This window comes from Prionailurus viverrinus, chromosome D1 (genome assembly GCF_022837055.1).
Source record: "Prionailurus viverrinus isolate Anna chromosome D1, UM_Priviv_1.0, whole genome shotgun sequence".
Classification (NCBI taxonomy): Eukaryota; Metazoa; Chordata; class Mammalia; order Carnivora; family Felidae; genus Prionailurus; species Prionailurus viverrinus.
This window is the reverse complement of record NC_062570.1, coordinates 49806772-49822469: the sequence shown is the minus strand read 5'-3', so window position 1 is coordinate 49822469 and position 15698 is coordinate 49806772. Positions and strand designations below refer to the sequence as shown.

Genomic DNA, 15698 nt, shown 5'->3' with positions numbered 1-15698 from the left:
TAGAACTGCAAGGAGAAATGGATAAATCCCTTATTAGGTTTGGGACTTAAATACCCCATATTCAGCAGGCAGAAAATTAGTAAGAACATAGTTGAACTCAGCACCATCCATCAGTTGAATATAAATGGACATCTATAGACTACTTCATCCAACAGGAGCAGAAAGTGCATTCTTCTCAAGTTTACATGGAACATTCACCAAAATAAGCTACATTCTGGGCCAAAAACAAACCTTAACAAATTTACAATAGAAATCATACAGTGTCTTCTCTCAGACCATAATGAAATTAAACTAGAAATCAATAACAGAAAGAGAACTGGAAAATCCCTAAATCCCTGGAGGTTAAGCAATGCATTTCTAAATAACACATAGGCCAAAAAAGAAACCTCAAGAGAAATTAAAGGAAATTTTGAACTTAAAATTAAAGTACAATCTTTCAAAATTTGTGGGAGGCAGCAAACCAATGCTACAAGGAAATCTATAGCATTGAATGTACTTACTAGAAAACAAGAAACAGCTTTTTAAAAATGTTTTCAATAAAAGGAAATAAAAAGAAGACAAGGGACATCTAATATCAATCATCTAAGCTTCCACCTTAGGAAACTAGGAAAAGAAGAGGAAATTAAATCCAAATTCAGGGAACCACAGTGCAAGAAGAATATGAACATCAGCAGAAAGAGCTGGAGGAAGTCTACAACTCCATCACTACCAAACTGTACCAGAATGCAGGTGTGCGGGGAGGAATGCTTGAGGGCTCGCCCCATGGTGGAGCTCCTCCATCTGGCATTGCTTCCTCTGGGCCTACCACTGAAGAGGTTGATTAAGCCAACATGAGCATAGATTTAGCATTGCTACACACAGAACATCAAAGAACCCAAATCTGTAGTAAATTCCATGGAAGTTTTAAAGTTGAGCTGCTATAGTAAATAACGGCATTCTTGATACTTAAACATGGAATATGTGTATAGAGAAAGGAAATAACATTACACTTTGTAAGTACTGTATGGTAAGTGGAAAATGCAATTTAAAATTGGCACCAGATAAAACAAACAAAAAATCTACAATTCCACCACAAATTTTTACTGTATTCAGATGTAGTTGTCTTTTGTTTTGAGGATATAAGACAAAAATATGAAGGTGTGTTTCCCTGGGACCTGAATGGTGTTAATTATGAGAGCAGATGTTTGAGAGTACAAGCACCAATGACCAAATCACAGTGCTATCTACATGATTTAAAATATATATTTTTTTAACATTTTATTTATTTTTGTGAGACAGAGAGAGAGAGAGACAGAGCATAAGCAGGGGAGGAGGAGAGAGAGAAGACACAAAATCCAAAGCAGGCTCCAGGCTCTGAGCTGTCAGCACAGAGCCCGATGAGGGGCTCAAACCCACAAACCGTGAGATCATGACCTGAGCTGAAGACAGACGCTTAACTGACTGAGCCACCCATGTGCCCCTACAGGATCTTTAATAAATGCATTTTTGTATGTGTTTGTGATATGTGAGGTCTCTAAAGTGTGGGACCCGGGCAAGGACCCATCTTTTCCAAATACAGTAGATCTTATACTCATTTAACAACTGAGAAAACTGGACTTCAATGTATCAGTCAGCATAAAATGCTATTTGAAATAGAAACATCTATAGACAGTTCAAACAGAAATTTCATACACAAATTATGAGTTTGCAAAATGATAGGAAGGGATAGGCATGGAAATAGAAGACTACTTTCTCTTACAACAAGAAAGGGAAAACTAGAAGCAGATACAATTGGGCCTTGTCTTGGGGAGAGTGGGTATAGATATGTAGACTTGATGCACAGAAGATGAAAAAGTCCCCAACCAATGGCTTCTTTTGGTCAATGGAAGGAGGAGGAGACAAGCTGAGGAGACAAGCAGAGTGAGGTAGGAGGTTTGAGGAGAGAGAAAAAGGTATGAAAAGCCATTATGGAAAGTGGGTAAAGGAGCACATTCCAGGAACCTGGTATGATTGCCAGACAGTGTTTCAGGTTCACCTGGGGCTGTTCATCATTAATTTATAGAAAATCTGTCTAATTACATGCTCTATTTTCACAACCTTTGCCAAGTTCCTTCTCTGGTTTTCAGTTCCACATTCTAAAATAGTGATGATAAAAAGCTTATCTAGTAATATCATTTTGTGGAACTTAGAACTTGTTTTCCACCCTAGATATGTCACATATACAGTCCCAGCCCAAGCCCATAGCCCATCAGAAAATACCTCATTCTCCCAAAGTTCCCCTTCACTACCTCTTGACATCCCTCTTCTAACCCAGACTCCCTCAGAGCTCCCAGCCCCGAGGTCTAACCAGAGCTACCACAAGCCATGAGACCCAGGCCCACAGCAGAGGCAAAGGTAAGTCTCTCCTGCAGGCCCACCCATAAAGGAGGTCATCCCAAAGTTGAAAGAAGAGGAAGTTTGAAGAAAGGGCCTGAGTCAGTGTCACATTAAAGGTTCTACCTCACAGAGGTGTGGATGGAGAGAGCTTGTTTCTTGACAGGAAGAAGGATAAGGAGGATGGGAGGAAAAAGGGAGTAGAACAGTACAGGTTAAGTAAAGAAATTATGGTCATTAAAAGGTCTGGAGGCCTTTTTGTCAGGATTCTGAGGTGGGGAATATCTTCCTAGGCATTTCCATTCCATTTAATGTGACCTCCTACATCAATGTTTTTTAACTAGAGTGTATATACACCTGAGGGTATAAAAAGACTCTTCAAAATACTTGGATAGGGGTAGTGGAAACAGGATGAATGTCCATACCCTCAAATCTCATATGTACTCTTTCTTAAAATTGATTGGAGACATTTATTTCCCATCCTGTCTCTCACAACTGTCTTTATTTTAAAAAGAGGAGGGAGGGGCACCTAGGTGGCTCAGTCGGTTAAGTGACTGACTTCAGGTCAGGTCATGACCTCCCGATTCACTCACGAGTTTAAGCCCTTCATCGGGCTCTATGCTGACAGCTCAGAGCCTGGGCCTGCTTCAGATTCTGTGTCTACCTCTCTCTCCCCCCATCCCCCACTCGCTCTCTCTCTCTCTCAAAAGTAAATGAACATTTAAAATAATTGAAAAGAATTAAAAAGAGGAGAGAAAGTCATAACCATTCCTTTCTCTCCCATTCCTTTTCCCTTTTCCTTTCTTGCTCTACCTTTCTCTTCCTGAATAATCCAGTCCTATAGCATTCAGGAAAGGCAGAGCAAAGCTAATCTCTGTGCTAGCAGTGAGATGGGTGGGGTGTAGGAGAACTGAAGTGGCCCACTGTAAGGTGTCAGAGCCCGAGCAACGAAGGGATATCAACCCATGTGCCAGTCTAATGTTGGGAAGGAGAGAATCCATGGGGGAGAGCTCCTTGTTCAGTGTCAGAGCCAAAGCACAGTGAGGAATGGGGTATGACATCCCAGAGCCCAAACAAGGGAAGGAGGCATCCTTGTGGAGGAAAGGCCCGGCACAGAATATTGGAGAGAGTTAAGGAGGGCATTTATGTGGAACAAGGGGTAGAGACAGATGAGAAATTGGCTTTATACAGGGGGATTGATCAAAAATTAAATATATTAAAGATCAAGAGCCAGGATTCTCCCTTTTAGAGAAGAGAGGTACAAATATTCAAAGGGCAGGGGGTCTAAAATAAGCCCTGGGGTATTTTATTAGAATTGGCAGTTTTGCTGTGAACTTATGGTTTTTAATATATGTAGATAAATATAGAAATAAATACAGGCATAAATGTGTGTTCCCTAGTCTTGTCTACTGGGAGAACCTAGGAGCAGCAACAGTCCAACAACAATAAACATACTTTGCACTCAGATCTTGATTCCTTGAGTAATTAGCTGGTTCCAATCCTGAGGAGGGAAAGTATGAGGTGAGTCTGGAATATCTCTTTGCGTTGGAAGGGAAATGCTCAAATAAAGATGGAGATCTGCCAAAAGGACTCAGACGCCAGCCTGAAGGGGTTCCCACTGACCAAATAGAAAACAATTTGAGCATCAGATAAATAATGATCGTAACAGATTATAAACTATTGAATAAAACTGAAAAGTATGAGTCCAAACACATATACTTAGATAAATGAATAAATTAAAAGTTTGGTAAGAAACTATTTACATAGTTTTAAAGAATCTCCTAACAAAATATGTATTATATATAAAGTAGAAAAGAGTAACTTCATATAGTAAAGAAGCCTGGAAGTTACCACATCAGTCAAGTGATCAAAGTAAATATTATTAGTAATGGGTCTAATTAAAATCACACACCACTGAGATAGAATACATCAAGAAGAATACAGAATTATTTCTGAGATACTCCTGCCTAAAATACATAATCTGAATCTAACATGAGAAAATATCAACCAAACCCAAGATAATGTGTGTTAGAACTGCCTCTGCCATGGAGTGGGACCATAAAAGCCCATTTTAGGGGACACAGTGAGGGGAAAGAGAAAATTGACTTCCTGTGGACAATTGTTCTTCCTTTTCCTGATTCAGTACTAGGTTCCAGATAAAACATATTAGATTCTTCTGAGAAGTTTCTCTGAGTAGCAGTGATGTTGTTACATGGAACAGAGCACTTTTGTCCTGGGTCTGAGGCTTGGACACAGCTGGTATTTTCCCTCCATGCAAGTCTATTCACTAGACCTTTGGCTGAAGGAACAAGCCTACTGACTTAACATTCCAATTGGAATTCCCTGGACTTAGTGACCTCCAGATGGAAGCAAGGATCTAGGCCAAGCTGGGAAGAGGAAGATAAAGATGTCAGGTTCTAAGCTCATTTTCCTGCACACATATTCCTGCCCTCCTCCTAAAGAGTTATTGCTATGGACTTGACGCCAATGTATGGATTAGGAAACTGGGGCTCTGATGAAGTCTTGGCAACAAAGGATAGGGATCTAGGGGCACCTGGATGGCTCAGTCAGTGGAGCGTCTGACTCGATTTTAGTTCAGGTCACGATCCCAGGGTGGTGGGATTGAGCCCCACATCAGGCTTTGCACTGAGCATGGAGCCTGCTTAAAATTCTCTCTCTCTCTCTCTCTCTCTCTCTCTCTCTCTCTCTCTTCTCTCTCTCTCTCTCTCTCTCTCTCTCTCTCTCTCTCTCTCTCATTCTCTGCCTCTCTCCCCTGCTCATGCTCTCTCACTCTCTAAAACAAACAAACAAACAAACAAAGGCTAGGGATCTAGACTCCCGGGCTACATAGGAGCCTAACACAGTCCAGCACAAATAGTCTCTACCCATTTCTAATAGTCTCTACCATAAGTCTCTTTATTATTATTTAGCCCCACATACTCCTTCATGGCTTCCTTAGGCTGGTCCCTTCCACCTTTGTGGGAATACAGGGAGTAGGATCTGCTCACCTGCATGTTGGTAGTACTTTGGGCAAAAAGAAGCAGAGCAGATCTGCTTTACCACCAGGTTCATAGGGCTCTTGGATTTGGATGCTTCTGAAAAGAGAAAGAGAACAGAGATGGAATCTGGGAAGACTCAAGGTAAGTTTGGGCAGATAGAGGAGGCTTGACTACATATACATGGTTGGCTGTTTCTACCCTCCCAGAGCCCTGGGACAAGGTCTGAGAGGGGATAGCTACTGGATTCTGGGGAGTCTCTTTTCTGACCTGAACATAGAACGAGGAAGGAGTTGGAGACGTTGGAGGTGGGAAGGGTAGGCCTGGACATGGGTGAGATAAGCAAGGCATTCAGGGCGCTCACTCTGAGGTCATGAAAGTAATGGTGCGAGTGAGTGCCTCTTTAAATTTGTGCTCTAGGTGACTCACTTAGCTCACTGCAGACGAAAGGAGGAAGGCACATGAGAAAGTGTGACTACAGAATCAGAGGAACAGAGGTTTATCTCCCTTAGGCCAGAATCTGCCTTTGTCTGTGGGAGGGTAGGTTTCTATAGCAACTCTAATTGTGTTCTACCTTTGGATGGAAGATAGTTTACCCTTGCTGCTTATAATAAAATGGAAGAGGAAAGGATAAATTGAAAAAATAAACTTTTAAACACAAAGGAACCAGTACTTGATGATTTGGAAAATTTCCTGCCTATCAAGATAGCATGCTCTAGAAACAAGACTAGGGATATGGCCAGAAAACCATTTCCTAGAGATGGTTAAAGATGCTTATGAATACATGAATATGCATGTTAAACAACCATCTCAGCAGAAGCAAGGAGGAGAGATGTGGTTATCCAGAAAGACTGTGGAGGACCCTCTGATGGGATGGTTTGGACTCCCCATGTATTTCACAGATACTTGTTTTGTTTTTGAGAATGTCATACCAGCAGAAACACTGGACTGAAAGGGACAGAGATGTGACAGAATGAAGAAATAATTATTCCTGTGGCAGAACCAAAAATGCAGAGTCCAGAAAGGGTAGAGCTGCCACCCCAGCATGCCCAGAGGACAGAGCACTGAGCCACAAAGGATTATTCTTAGGCATGGAATCCAGTGGAATTTCCTCTACTAAGTTTTGGTTTGCTTGGGATCTGTGACCCTTTTTGTCCTTCCAATTTCTCCTTGTTGGAATGCAATGTCTATTCCATCCTCTTCTATTTTTGAAGCAGGTAACTTGTTTTTTAGATTTTGTAAGTCCACAGGTGGAGAGGAATTTTCTCCCTAGATGGATCATGGTTGGAGTCTCACCCATACCTGATAGAAATGATTTAGAAGATGGAATTCAAGACTCTGAGTTAATTATAGTTAGACAAGATTTTAGATTTAGAGTTGATGCTGGAATAAGTTAAAAGTTTGGGTAACATTTAGACTGGGTGAATGTATTTTATATATGGGAAGGACATGTATTTGAGGGGGCAGTCAGAGGGCAGAATGATATGGATAGAATTCCATCCTCCAAAAAGATAGACTGAAGTCCTAATCCCCAGTACCTGCAAATGTGAATTTATTGGGAAATAGGGTCTTTACAGATGTCAATTAAGGCGAGGTCATACTGAATTAGGGAGAGTCCTAATCTAACAGGACTGGTGTCCTTATAAGGAGAGGAAAAGAGACACAGAGAAGAAAATGGCATTGAAGACCTGGAGAGAAATAAGGAGAAAACAGCCATGTGAAGATAGAAGCAGACATTAAAGTTACACTACTCCAAGCCAAGAAATGTTTGAGGGGACCAGAAGCTAGGAGAATCTGTGGTACATCCAGGCAATGGAATATTATTCAGCACTAAAAGAAATTAGCTATCATGTCATGAAAAGACATGGAGGAATTTTAAATGCATGTTACTAAATAAAAGAAGTCAATCTGAAAGGCTACAGACTGCATGATTCCAGATATACAACATTCTCAAAAAGGCAAAATGATAGATGGTAAAAAGATCAGTGGTTGCCAGGGGTAGAGGAAAGGGAAGGATGAATAGGTGGGGCACAGAGCATTTTTAAAGGGGTGAAACTACTCCAAATAGTACCATAATGGTGGAGACATATCATTACACATTAGTTAAAAAGCACTGAATGAACATCACCATGAATGAACACTAATATCAACTATGGACTTTGGCTGATAATGAGGTATAAACGTAGATTCATCAGTTATAACAAATGTACTGCTCTGGTGTAGGATGTTAACAGTAAGAAGGCTAGGGAGAGAGGGAGTATATGGGAATGTCCTATATTTTTTTAATGCTTATTTATTTATTTTGACATTTATTTATTTTGAGCATGTGAGTGGGGAAGTGCAGAGAGTGAGAATCCTAAGCAAGCTCCACACTGTCAGCACAGAGCCCAACACGGGGCTCGATCCCACAAACCGTGAGATCATGACCTGAGCCAAAATCAAGAGTCAGATGCTTACCTGACTGAGCCATTCAGGCGCCCCTGTATTTTTTTTAATAAGCAAATGATTTAAATAAACATTTCTCCAAAGAACATATGCAAATGGCCAATAATCATATAAAAAATTCTAAACATCATTAACCATTAAGGAAATACAAATCAAAACTATAATGAAATACTACTTCACACTCACAAAATGGCTATAATCCAAAAGACAGAAAATAAGTATTTTTGGTGATGATGTGGTGGTCCTGGTATATAGCTGGTGGGAATGTTAAAAAGTGCAGCTACTTTGGAAAACAGTGTGTCAATTCCTCAAATTATTAACCTTAGAGTTACCATACATTCCAAAAAATCCAGCAGCTTTTTGGGTCACTTGGCAAACAGGCTGGAGTAGTACAGCCAAATGAGAAATAGGCAGCCTCCAAAATCAAAAAAGATCTACGAGGCATTGTGGCTCTATTTTTGTTATAGGAGTGGCCAGATGAAGCACTTAATCCTTCTTAGCAGGAATAGGCCAACATGCCCCACATCACTGGACTCCTAGAAATTTCACTGAGGTAGAAGGCCTCTGAATTTTTGTTGGATTAATTTCCCACTCTCTGACACACAAATATCTGACCAGTAAGTCTAGAGTCATCACTACTTGGCTCACTATCAGCATAATGTCATCTCAATATAATGGACTCAGAGTGATATACTGCAGAAGGGAAAGATGATCGGAGTCCTTGCAAACTAAATTATGATATAGAGCTGGAGAGTTGATATACCCCTGAGGTAGGATAGTGAAGGTGTTGAAAGAAAACTGCTTCTTATTGTCTTAATTTGGAGATTAAGTATGGTTAAGAGATACATATGGGTGCCAAGATGACAAGGGGTGGCTGTTGATGGTTATAATATTATGTGTCAATTGGACTAAGTTATAGTACCCAGTTGCATGCTGAAAGTCCAGATGTTGCTGTGAAGGCATTTTTAAGATATGTTTAAAATTTAAATCAGTAGACTTTGATTAAAGCAGCTTACCCTCTTTAATGTAGGTGGGCCTCATCCAATCAACTGAAGTTCCTAAGAGAAAACACTAAAGTCCCTTTCAAGGAACCCTGCCTACAGATTGCCTTTGAACTCAAGACTGCAACATTAGCTCCTGCAGAAATTTTCAGCTTGCAGCTCATCCCAGAAAACTTCATCCCTCACAACTATGTGAGCCAATTTATTAAAATACACACACACACACACACACAGAGAGAGAGAGAGAAAGAAGAGAGAGAGAGAGAGAGAGAGAGAGAGAGAGAGAGAGAGAGAGAGAGAAACCTTCTATTCATTCTGTTTATCTGGAGAAACCTTACTAATACAAGGCTAAGGCATGTGGGGTTTCTTTTTAAAGTAATGAAAAGATTCAAAATTGATATGATTATATTTACTCTGTGAATATACTAAAAACCACTTAATTACACACTTTAAATGGATGAATTCTATGGTATGTGAATTATATCTCAATAAATCTGTTAAAAATATCTATAACCACAAAATGTTTTAAGCATATTAGCTAAAAATGTAAAGGGAACATCCAAGGAGAAGTGGCTGTGAGAGTTGATGAACTTTTGATGAACTCTTGATGTTACTTGATGAACAGAACTTAGAGGTGAAATTTCTCAACCATTATCTCTTCAAATATTTCTTCTTGCCTAATTTCTTTCTCTCTCTCTTTTCCTTCTTGGACTCTAGTTACAAATATGTTAGACTTGTTTTTTATTGCCCCATATCTCCAGATGCTCTGTTTTGTTTTTGTCCCCTCTGTTTAATTTGTGTTTCACTGTTGGTTTCTATTGATTTATGTTCAGGTTTAAGGATTTTATACTCCAGTGATTCCAGTGTACTATGAGTTAAATGTTTTATAAATCATTAAAGGGATTGAAGGAATGGCAGTCAAGGAGCCAGCACTACACGTTACAGTCACATCACCACCAGGTTTCAAGGTCAGGAAATTATTTCTGCTCCTGCAAGTTCAGAAAACTAGGAAACCACTGCAGTTGATACAACTGCCCAATATTCACAAAGCTGCTGGCTTAGAATGTGGAATCTGGCCACTGCAAAAACTCTTGACAGCTGACGTCCATACATCAGCTGCCATCACCCCAATAAAAATGACTTCTACCTTCCTTCCATCTTCCAAATCTAACACAAATGTGCCTCACTGGAGAAACCTAAATTGCACTTGGAATTCTAGTAACAAGTGAGTCTTGGAAATGACGTTTTTACCTTTCCAAAATCTGTAATACAGGGAGAGGTTGAGAACACAGAAGAGGTAGAAACAACTACTAAGTGACAATAGATAATATATAGTACATTCCACCCCTTTGTTGACATAATACATAAGTTTCTATCATACATAAACTTCCAATCAACAAAGTAGAAAATATAATAATATAGTAATATAATATAATATAATATAATATAATACAATATAATATAATTACCCCTCATTTAAATGAAAATGCACTTACCCTCTGCCCAAAAGAGGGGCTTAACAACTAAAGCCCTATTACTCTCAGTTTTTGTCTATTGGTGATGTTCTTTTCTCTTCCAGCTCAGCCACAATCCCATCTTGATATCCTATAATCTAATGAACCAAATTATAAAGTTAAGCACCAACAACATACCTTATATAAAATAGGTATGGTAAGGGAAAGGAAGAGTGGAAAAAAGGAAATCGGTTAATAAATACAAATATATACATGACAAAGCAAGAAAATATGCATAACTACCACAATTCTCATTTCTCTAAGGTTCACAACCTTGTCCAGATCTTCATTTTTAAAGGGTCTGAAGCTTTAGCAGTCCTACCTTTATTTGGTCACTGTAGTGCACCTGGAGAATCCCCTGGTTTCTAAACACAGTTCTCTTTGCCTCATTGTGCAAACCCTGTTTTCTCTTGGAAATTAGAATCAATCACCTCAGCCACTGCAGTCACATCTTTCTTTGTATGTTAGATCAGTGACACGAGGAGCACAACATTCCCAGGTGACAGTTTCAACTGCTAATTTGATGGAACTATTGCATGTCTCCTCATGAAAACATTCTTTCTTTGTGCATTAAGCCCTCTAAAATCAGCAGTGACCAAATATTTAAAGATGGAAAGAAAAAAATTTGCAATTGTGGGGGCAGTAAAAGGAGAAATTCCCACTTTAACTCCTAAATTTCTAGCTCTGTGCATTCTAGCTATGAGATAAACAGCATTGTATATTGGTTGTTAGATTAGCACATGTTTCACACTGTAGAATAGCATCCGACCTCCAAAAGTGTGGTTTCTCAGCTGGTGGAGCAGGACCATTCTACTGTCCTATAAAGCCAGCTGCTTATGGATATTAGGAAACATGATTACACAAGGAAAAAAGTGAATACCATGAGCTAGAACCCATAGTTTCTTCCTTCTGCTGTCAATAATTATTTCCTTGAATAAAAGCAATGAAATGTGAGAGCTGTGAGGGTGAATAAGGCATTCTAAAAGTCTATAGATGATGGAGCTGGCAAAGCATCTGAGGAGGAAAGTTAATACATACCCAGAATGACTATTCTAGTGAGAAAATTTGTTCTGTCAGTAATTGAAAGGACATTGAAATCAACTTGTTACCAGGTGGCTGGTTGGTACTCTCAGGGTATAGCATTCATCTCTGATGTTGGCAAGTTGGGCTTCCAAATGTGATGATAGTTCAGTCATGGAGAGGGAGAGTCCCATGTTGTGAAACCCAAGCACAACTTTGAGCAAGCATCAGAATGGCTGAATAAAAAGACAGATTGACTTCTACAAACCTTGGCTTTTCTGCTCCTCAAGAACATTTCTGGGGGCACCTGGGTGGCTCCATCAGTTAAGCGTCTCTTGATATTGGCTCAGATTTTGATTTCACGGTTATGAGACTGAGCCCCACATTGGGATCCATTCAGAGATTCTCTCTTTTTCTGTCCCTCTGCCCCTCTCCTCCTTTCATGCTCTCTCTCTCTAAAATAAAAATAAAAAAATTTAAAGTATATTTCTTTGTGTACATAAACCACAATTTCTTCATCCATTCATCAGTTGATGGACATGGAGGGATTTTTTTGAGTCTATTATGGTTATGGGGGGGAGAGAGGGGAAAGTGGGTGATGGGTATTGAGGAGGGCACCTTTTGGGATGAGCACTGGGTGTTGTATGGAAACAAATTTGACAATAAATTTCATATTAAAAAAATGAAAATAAATAAAAACATACAAAAGTTCCTGCCAAAAAAAAAGTATATTTCTTGCTAGAAATACGTGGAACCGTATATAGACCAGGCTAGAATTTTCTTCCTTTGTCAAAGGATTACAGAGACTTCCCCATGAGGCCATGGGCTTAGGGAAAGTTTGCAAAACAACAGTAGATGGATGAAAGTCTGAATTATACACCTTATGTGTCCCATCAAGTCCTGCTCTCCATCTAAGTCACTTTTAATTGGTGGAATGTTTTTTCCAGTTTGCTTAGGGCAGTCTCAGTTTTAGCACTGAAAATCCCAAATCCTAGGAACTTTCTCAGTGCAGGTAAACTGGGAAAGCTAGTCACCTTGGTTACTGCACACACCCAACATCATGGCTTGGATTAAATGACATCCAGTTTATAATATGCATCTCCAGCAGCATGTTCTCTTAGAGTCCCATGATCAGGTATTAAGTTTCTACCCACCCACCGAGGCCTAATAGCATTTCAGAAGTTTTCCCAAAAGGAAAGAGTAATTTTCTAGAGAAAATATAGCTTTGCTCCAAAATCCTAAAGGCTTACATTGTAAGTTCCTTCAGGAGCTTGCCAGAGCCTCTGTAGTATCCAAATATATATGTATATTATGTACAAAGAAAGTACAGGAAGCTCTAATATATCTGTTACCCCTTCCCCTACACAATTTCTCCAATTTTTAGTATGTTGCATTTGTGTGGTACATTTGTCACAACTGATGAACCAATATTTATACAAAAGTTCAAAGTTTACATTATACAGTTCTGCAAGATTCACTGCAGATCTGGACAGATGTATAATCCTACAGTCTGCCATCAGAATATCACACAGAATAGTTTCACTCTCCTAAAATGTCCTGTGCTCCATCCATTCATCTTTATTCCCTTCCCCTGGACCACTAGCAACCACTGATATTTTTTACTGTTTTCATGTTTTACCTTTTCCAGAATGTCATATAGTTTGAATTATGCAGTATGCAGCTTTTTTCAGACTGGCTTCTTTCACTTAGCAATATACATTTAAGGTTCCTCCATGGGTTTTTTTGGGGTTTTTTTTTTGTTTGTTTGTTTTGTTTTTTTACAGCTTGATAGCTCATTTCTCTTCTTGCTGAATAATACTCAATAGTATGAATGTACCACACTTTGTTTATCCATTCACCTATTAAAGCTCAACTTAGTTGTTTCCAAGTCCTGGCAGTTATGAAGAAAGCTTTTATAAACATTCCTGTGCAGGTTTGTGTGTAAACATACATTTTTAACTCATTTGGGCAACTACCTAGTTGTGCAATCTTGACTCATATGCCAAGCCTATGTTTAGCTTTCTAAGCTGACACACTCTTCCAAAATGGCTGTACTATTTTGCATTCCCACCAGCAATGAATGAGAGTTCCTATTTCTCACATCTACTACACCTGCATTGCTTTACAACAAATTGATGATAACCATGTGAATCTCTTCCTCTCAAACTTCACTGGTGCAAACTGAGGTTTCTTTTAGGTCTAGCTCTTTGAAAGGCCCTAGGCTGAGGAAAGACTTATAAAAAGGTAAATGTTTATGAACATCAGGACCAATTTCACTATAGAATGTAAGCTTCCTAAAAGTTTCTCTTACACAGGCTGCAACCTGATTAACCCCAGATGAAGATCTTCTATATCATGACGGGAAATTTTTGAAGGTCAGTTTGGGAAGTGGATGGCTTAGCTGAACATTTGCGCCTTTAAACCTCTTTAAAGCAAGTTCACTTACACATCAACTTGGGACTTTTTTCCAAAGCTGCTATATGTGATGATTCTCCCAAGATATATCCCAGTAAGAAATTAAGCCTTGTTAATGGGAAAGGAATATCGCCCACTTCTATTTTCATGCAAATGGTCCCAGCAGGATAAAAAGGGGGACAGTGAAAGTGATGACACTGATCTAATTATCTGCAGGCCAATATCACCAAGTTCTTGAAAGGAACCCACAGAATGGCCTGACACAGACACACAAAACACAGCCAGGAAACAATTGGGACCTTAGCAACAAGGCAAAAACTGGCTTCTCTGTGCATAAAGAGCTGTTTTATGAGCATTTCTTGTTACTTTCCATTAAGTCCCACTACCTCTTCCAAACAAGGGTGCAGTCTATTTTTAATTGATGCCCCCTTGCCTAGAATCACTGACATGTACCTTTCCAACCTCTGCTTTCCAGGACTATTGTCCACTCACACAGCTTCAAGCCCTGGTTTCATGGGAAATGTAACACAGAAGAATAAAACTTCAGCGGATACAAACCCTCAGCATCTAAACACAACCTCTCACATCATCCTATTAACCACAAAATGAAATTAGGTTAAAAATGGCACATTTTAAAATAAGGAAAATGAGGGGCGCCTGGGTGTGGCTCAGTCGGTTAAGCGGCCGACTTCGGCTCAGGTCATGATCTCGCGGTCCGTGAGTTCGAGCCCTGCGTCGGGCTCTGTGCTGACAGCTCAGACCCTGGAGCCTGTTTCGGATTCTGTGTCTCCCTCTCTCTGACCCTCTCCCGTTCATGCTTTATCTCTCTCTGTCTCAAAAATAAACGTTAAAAAAAATTTTTTTTAAATAAAATAAGGAAAATGAAATCCGAGATGAGGCCACTTGACAAAACATTCAAAGCTAGCTAGCAAGTAGAAAGAGAGGAGTCCCAAGTCTAAGACTTTTTATACTGCACCACATTGCAGTTGTGTTAAGATGTCAACAAAATGAAGAAATGAGAGGTATGCTCCAAACAGCAACATTCAGTGCAATTCAGCAAACAGTTTCCTGGTTTGTGCTTTAGTTCCCTGCATCCAGCCTGCTTTACCTGGGTTCCAGAGCCCTCCCAACCTTTCCTGAGGAGCCTCTTCTCTGCATGGGATGGGCTCTGGGGCACCTGGGTGGCTCAGTGAGTTCAAGCCCCTCATCGGGCTCACTGCTGTCAAGCCTGTCAGCACAGAGCCCACTTCAGATCCTCTGTCCCCCTTGCTCTTCCCCTCCCTCGCTTGCTCTGTCCCTAAAATAAAATAAAATAAAATAGGATAGGCTTCATCTCCTCTCTCTCACCCATCTCTCTCTCAGTTAATCTGCTGTTAACTATGGTCCTATATCAAATCCTGGCTGCCTTATTCCCACCTTGTAGTTACCTAAGTACCATCACTGCCTGGGGCCAAGTCATGCCCTGTCCTGTTCCCAGATAAGTCTTTGCCTCCTAATACCAGCTCAGATAAAATCAAGTTCACTACAACCCCTTAGGGTCCTGGCCATCCCCCTTGGGGATCGGATTTACAGTTTACTTCCCCTGGCCCTACCTAAATCCAACCCATCCACTTCTCTAGGGCCTCAGTAAGGTTCCACACACTCTAGCAGAGGCAGTGTTTGGTAGGCAATTATCAAAGATTTTGGAGTCAGGCATTCAGGCCTGGGTTTGAATCCCATTAAATGAGCTGGGCAAGGTATTTCAGAAGTTCTATAAACTTCTATTTTCTTACTTGTCTATGGAGAATGATACAATGTACCTTGTGAGGAATCAGCACACAGTGATTGTTCAGTAAAGGCTAGATGTGTCCAAGATCATTATCTTCATTTATATTTAGTCAAAATTCTTTTACTGTTATTGAAGAATAACTTCACATTCAAATTAAATGGTAATAAATTGCCTTACTACTTAAAAA

General features: G+C 39.9%; 1 long non-coding RNA gene across 1 annotated transcript in view; it reads right to left on the bottom strand.

Moving 5' to 3' along the window:
* LOC125147155 (uncharacterized) overlaps positions 1-11733 on the bottom strand; it is a 29938-nt gene extending 18205 nt beyond the window's left edge. The window contains exons 1-3 of the long non-coding RNA XR_007145032.1: positions 11597-11733; positions 10291-10406; positions 5361-5447 (exon numbers count right to left, since the gene is read on the bottom strand). This is a non-coding gene — a long non-coding RNA (uncharacterized LOC125147155). The remainder of the gene's footprint in view (positions 1-5360; positions 5448-10290; positions 10407-11596) is intronic.
* Between the last annotated feature and the right edge of the window lie 3965 nt (positions 11734-15698).